Source organism: Arachis hypogaea, chromosome 18 (genome assembly GCF_003086295.3).
Source record: "Arachis hypogaea cultivar Tifrunner chromosome 18, arahy.Tifrunner.gnm2.J5K5, whole genome shotgun sequence".
Classification (NCBI taxonomy): domain Eukaryota; kingdom Viridiplantae; phylum Streptophyta; class Magnoliopsida; order Fabales; family Fabaceae; genus Arachis; species Arachis hypogaea.
Window position 1 is genome coordinate 24,937,092 of NC_092053.1, and position 6,537 is coordinate 24,943,628.

The following is a 6,537-nucleotide window of genomic DNA, read 5'->3' on the forward strand; positions in this document are numbered from 1 at the left end:
GCAAATTTTAGTTTATTGAAAGCTTCCTTGCAATTCTCATTAAAATTAAAATTCACATCTTTCTAGTGTAAACGGAAGAGAAGTAGAGTGATCTTGCTGAAATCCCTAATGAACCTTCGATAGAAACCTGCATGGCCAAGGAAAGAACAAATCTTCCTCACTGAGAAGGGGTAAGGCAAGCTAGAAGTAACCTCAATCTTAGTCGGATTGACGGAGATTCCGTCTCTAGAGATAATATGTCCCAATATTATGCCTTGTTTCACCATGAAATGACACTTTTCAAAATTCAACACAAGATTAATATTGACACATCTCTCTAACACCCTAGCTAAATTTTATAAGCACACATCAGAGGAATTGTCATACATGCTAAAATCATCCATAAAGACCTCCATGCAATTCTTTATAAGATCGGAGAAGATACTCGTCATGCATCTTTGAAAAGTTGTCAGTGCATTGCACAAGGCAAAAGGTATTCTCTTATAAGCATAAGTTCCAAAGGGACATGTGAATGTGGCCTTCTCTTGATCCTTGGGAGCAATGTGAATCTAAAAATATCTAGTATATCCATCAAGAAAATAGTAGTGGAATTTACCTAACAACCGATCCAGCATCTGATCAATAAAGGATAAACGGTCCTTTCTTGTGGCCAGATTGAGTCTTCGGTAATCAATACAGACCCTCCATGCATTCTAGACTCTAATTGCTACTAGCTCTCCACTATCCACCTTCACCATGGCTACCTCAAACTTCTTAGGCACTACTTGAACCGGACTTACTCATCTGCTATCAGAAATATGATAGATAATGTCTATCATCAAAAGTCTAGTAATCTCCTTTTTAACCACGTCAAGGATTGTTGAGTTCAAGCACCTCTGAGGTTGTCGGATTGGTTTGGTGCCATATTCCAAGAAAATGCGATGAAGGCATATTTGTGGGCTTATCCCCACAATGTCATTCAAGCTCCACCCTATCGATTTCTTGTACTTCCGTAATATCTCAAGAAGTCTTTGTTCCTCTTGGTTGGAGAGCTCCGTTGCAATAATTACCAGGATTTTATGATCATCATCAAGGAAGGCATACTTTAAATGAGGTGGAAGGGGTTTTAATTCCTCCTTGTTCCTCTAGTGGATGCCTGATAGCTTCCTCTAAATTGAATTCCACCATTCTATTATCCAATTCAAATGAATAGGTGTGGAAAAAATATCAAACTTGAATCGGGAAGTTTTCAAGAAAGATCTCTCAAGTAAGATATAAGTGGGTCTTCCTTAATCATTGAGGGATATTTCCAAAATATAAAAGTCATCTGAAAGACTAAGTCATTAATGCTCACTAGCACATCTTCCGCAATGCCTACCATCGATGCTTTTATCCACTAAGACAAATCTAGCGGCTGATCTTTTCAATGGTGAGAGATTCAACTTGTCAAAAACAGAGAGGGATATGATACTTACACAAGCACCAAGGTCACATATGCTATCTTCTAATAAGACTCCTCCAATTACATAAGAGACTAAACATGGCCCCGTATCACCATACTTTTTCGAGATAGCCACCATTAAAGAGAAAATAAAGCTACCCAAAGTAATGGTCTCCATTTCATTAATTCACTCCTTGTGTATGCACAAATCTTTGAGGAACTTAGCATACTTAGAAATTTTTTGAATGGCGTCAAAGAGTGGAATGGTTACCTCAACCTTCTTGAAAATATGTACCATATTAAAGTCCAATTCAACACTCTTCTTGGCCTTTTTCACCATCACTAAAAAAGGGATTGGGATTGGTTCTTCAAAGATGTTCTTCTTTTTTGGCTCCTTGGGCTTCACTTGTTCCTCCTCTTTCCTTCCAACATCTTCTTTTTCATCTTCATCTATTTCTACCACCTCATCAACTTCTTCATCATGAACATCCTCCATCACAATTGTAGTCTTGGGACCTCTCTCATCAAGTGTTGTTCTGGACCTTAGAGTGATTGCATTTAGACTACATTTAGGATTTGGTTGTGGTTGAGGGTAGGTCACTAGAGGTTGATAGTTGGGAGGTGTTTTGGTTATTGTTGGATAGTGGTAATGTCAAACGGGACAAAGCCTCGACTATGGTAGCCATGTAGGTATCTTGTTTCTTTTAGAATTTTCGTTGTTCTAGGATGAATGTATGAAGGGTGTCATATACATGGGTTTGGTTGGAGAAAGAGACTTGGTTGCTTTGAGTAGATTGTCTAGTGTGTGGTAGTTAGTACCTTGATTGAGGTTGACATTGGTATGATAGTTGATGATGTTATTGGTTTGACTGTTGGTAAGGTGGATTTTGTGATTGGTACGGTTATTGGTATAATTGTGGTGGTTGGTAGAATTGGGGTTGTTAATTTTGAGACGGTTGATGATAGTAGGATTGTTGGGATTGAAAGGGTTAGTTTTGAGAGGGTTATTGCCATCTTTGGTTTGAGTTGTCTCTCCACCCTTGACTTTGATTTTTTCCATATTAATATGGTCCTTGGTTGCTTTGATGGAAGGTTGATTTTGTGGATAGGGATTAGTTACCGCCAATGTATTATCCTCTTGGAGTTGTGGGCATTCATCAGTGTAATGACTACTACAAGCACAAATGCCACATGGTCGAGAGGGTCCTTCAATCTGAGGTGGTTGTGGTTGAGCTAGGAGCATTGGAGGTACTTGTTGACTTTGATGAATTGTCTCAACAAAACGGTCATTTCACCAAGTGTCTTAGTCAAAATAGCATCACCGAAAGGAGAAACCTCTCCAATAGACCTTGGTTGGGGATTCCTTGTCCTCAAGTGTTGCGTTGAATCCGCTAAATCTGAAATAACTTTCCATGCTTCTTTCGCAGCTTTATACTTAGTAAGAGATCCTCCACTTGAGGCATCAATAAGGAGCTTGTTTTGTGGATCTAAGCCTTGACAAAAGTAACTTATAAGTACCAAGTCATCAATGCGATGGTGAGGGCAAGACTTAAACAACTTCTTAAAAAATTTTCACTACTCGTAGAGTGTCTCTTCATCTCTTTGCATGATATAAAAAATTTTCTTCCTCAAACGATCAATTTTTTGAGGTGGAAAGAACTTCTCTAGGAATTTCTTTCTCAACAAGTCCCAGTTGGTAATAACCTCAATCGGTTGAGTATAAACCCACTCTTTTGTCTTTCCCTCTAAAGAGAAAGGGAAAGCAAACACCATCATATCTATCTCATCCGATCCATACCTCTTTGCAGTTGAGCACACTACTTGAAAGTCTTTCAAATATTTGAGTGGATCTTCATCTGAAAATCCATGATACTTAGGAAGCAAGTTGATTAACCCAGTCTTAAGTTCAAAATTTGCATCCAAATCCAAGTAACGAACTTGTAACGGTTGCAAAGTGATGCTGGGAGCTCCCGTTTCCTTAAGAGTGATCCTCCGCGGTGCCACCATGTTTCTATCACCTACGTCACTCACAGAAATTTTAAAACTTCTAACAGAAGAATATAAGGTTCCCTCGTCAAATGAAGAATGAGAATCATAGTTAGAGGGCGATGGTGAACCGGGATGCTCGTCAAGAGAATCCGATTCACTATGCGCAAATGCTAATCGGCGCTAAGCTTGCCTAATATGAGTTAAAGTTCTTTCTATCTCAGGGTCAAATGGGGCTAAGCTTGAGTTTGAAAGCGATCATGTCATTCAACTGAGGAATCATGAAAATCATGCAATTTTTAAAAGTTAAAACAAGAGTAAATAAAGAAATGAATTAACAACTAGCAACTAACAATAACTACCAAAACAAGGGTGTTAACTACCAACAAGTGTCAAATAAACAAGCTAGAAGAAACTATTCACAATATTCATATATTTACAACAAATAAAAATATGACACACAATTGTATAATTCTCGACAACAGTGTCAAAAACTTGATGTGCATCGGATGTCAGTTAGAAATTTCGCTAGTTTGAAAGGATGGATTTGTTATAAGTATAGCTCCAAACTAACAAACGACACAAACTAAAGTTTAAACAAGTATTTCACAAAGCTACAAAATAATTAACCAGGAATGTTATTCCCAAGTCGTTCTCCCTTGGATTAGCAATTAAGTGCGCATCATTGGTTGTGAGCTCGGAGGTTTTCACGCATAAAAACAAAAATTAAAGAGATTAGAAGTTAAATGAACCAAAAATAATTAGATGATCAAGATTAAACTTAATAAACAAGCAAAACAATTAACTATGCAAGCATGAATGAAAAGTAATGACTAAGCTACCACTATATTAAAAGACAATTAAATCAAACTATGGGAGATTGAAGCAATAAGCTAATGAGAAATGTAATTCAAATGCATAAAAGGGCTTTGACTAGGGATTGAGAGTTAAAGAATCTTATCTTTGTCATAACCTTAACCCCTAAACAATGAAAAAAGTCAAATAGGCATAATTGATCTTAATCCACAAATCCTAACTAACTTACTAATTAGACTTAGTAAAAAGCTAGCGCTAGTGAAAACAAGATCAACTAATAACCCAAAACTCAATACTAACAATTTAATCAAGCACATATAAACATCAAAACATCAAATTCATTAATATGAGACTCAAGAATTCACAAGTGCATATACTAACAAAGTAACCTTAATTATAAGAAAATCTAAGTAAGTATAGTGCAAAGGATGAGAAAATTAAGAACAACTTACAATTGAGACAAGCTAAATTCCAAAATTAAAGTGTAAACTGTATAAACTTAATAAATCCTAGAGATAAATGAGAGTTTCTCTCTTTAAGAAAAACTACGAAAACCTAGCCTTCAACTTCCAAAATGATGATATGATGGTGTATGGTATGTTCCCCCTTGAGTGAGCTTTTTCTTTTGGCTTCAGAACATAAAAAATGGGGCCAAAAAGGCTCCCAAAAACGTGCAACACATGATTTCTTAAATGAGACACGTGCTCGGACTCGTGCGTTCGTACCATTGTGTGTGTACGCACACTTGCCACTTTTTCTACTTGTGCGTACGCACGCTAGCTAATTCTTCACACCTGTGTGTACCATTATGTGCGTACGCACATATCCGAATGTTCTTCTACTTTGTTTCTTTATGAATATTTTCACTTTGCATGCTTTTCTTCCACTTCTTCAAAGTCATCCTTGCCTATTGGTCATGAAATCACTCAACAAACATATCAAAGCATCAAATAGAATAAAAGTAGAACTAATTTGACAATTTAGAGCACAAAAAATATGTTTTTAACAATTAGGTATAATTGAGAGAGAATTCACAAAAGCATGCTATTTAAATGAATAAATGCAAATTTATGTGATGAAATTCAATCATTTCAAACAAAAAATTATCATCAAATGTAAATTTATTACTTCACTAAGTGATTTCAGTTTGCATTTAATTAATTTATTCCTAGACTGCCTTTGCGCCTTCTTTCTCTCTAGCGTTTAGAATAAGAACACGATAAAGCAGTTTTGAGGGCCATCACTGCCGCCTTAGCCTTAGACGGCGGTGGACCTCCATTTTTTCCTCCCCTTTAAATTCTTCCTCTCTCCCCTCTTTCCTTTCTCTCTCCTCCTCTATTTTATCTCTCCTTCGCTCCTATCTTCTTTCTATAAGTTTCTCCTATTTTCCGATTTAGAACACTATCTTTTTCTTTCTCTCTTTTTTCCTCCTCTCTCTCCTTTTCCTTCCACGTTTTTTTCTCCCCTCCCTTGCTTCTATTTCTAGGTTAGATTGTTAGCTCTGTTTTTCGTTTTTTTTTCTTTCAATTTTTTAAATGTCAATAATTCTCTAATGGTTTTTCTCTCCTTTTGTATTATAATGATTCCTTTTTTATAATGTTATAATTTCTTGTTATACGTCTTTTGGATTTGGTTATATAAGTTCTCCAGATCTAGGAGAAGATGCTAAGAGAAAAGCTTTTTGTTCATGGAGATTTTTATAGACTAGTAAAGTGTTTAGATCTACTTCTTAAAGAAGAAAAAAAAATATTCATATGTATTACATCACATCTGTGTAGATTTCTAAACAAAAGAGATTCAATTTTGTCTCTTTTTTGTTTATTAAGATTTTTTGTAATCGAATATTGTAGCTCCTCTTAGTTTATAGTTCAATATAAGAGATATTTATTGTCTTTTTTAGTATGGAACTAATATTTTGCTATTATCTACAAGTGTTGTTTGACAATCTCTATGAAAGAAAGTTTTTTCTGTAATAAAAAAAAGAATACTTCAATTTGCATTTGAACTTGGTTAATTAAGTAGAGTAAAATATTATTTTAGTTCATAATGTTTGGTTTAAATCCTAATTTTGTCTCTAACATTTAAAATGTCTTATTTTTACCGCAAAAATCTTATTTCGTCCTATCTTAATCTTCTAGTCTAAACTAAAAAAGTTTTTTTTCAAATATTATTTTTTCTTTTATTATTATTTTAATCTTTTTTCTCTTATTATTCAATCACTTTTATCCTCAAATTACTAGAATTACTACTATGACTATTACAATTATTTTATCGGTGCATAGAAAAAAATCATAATAGTATTTAGATATATTTAA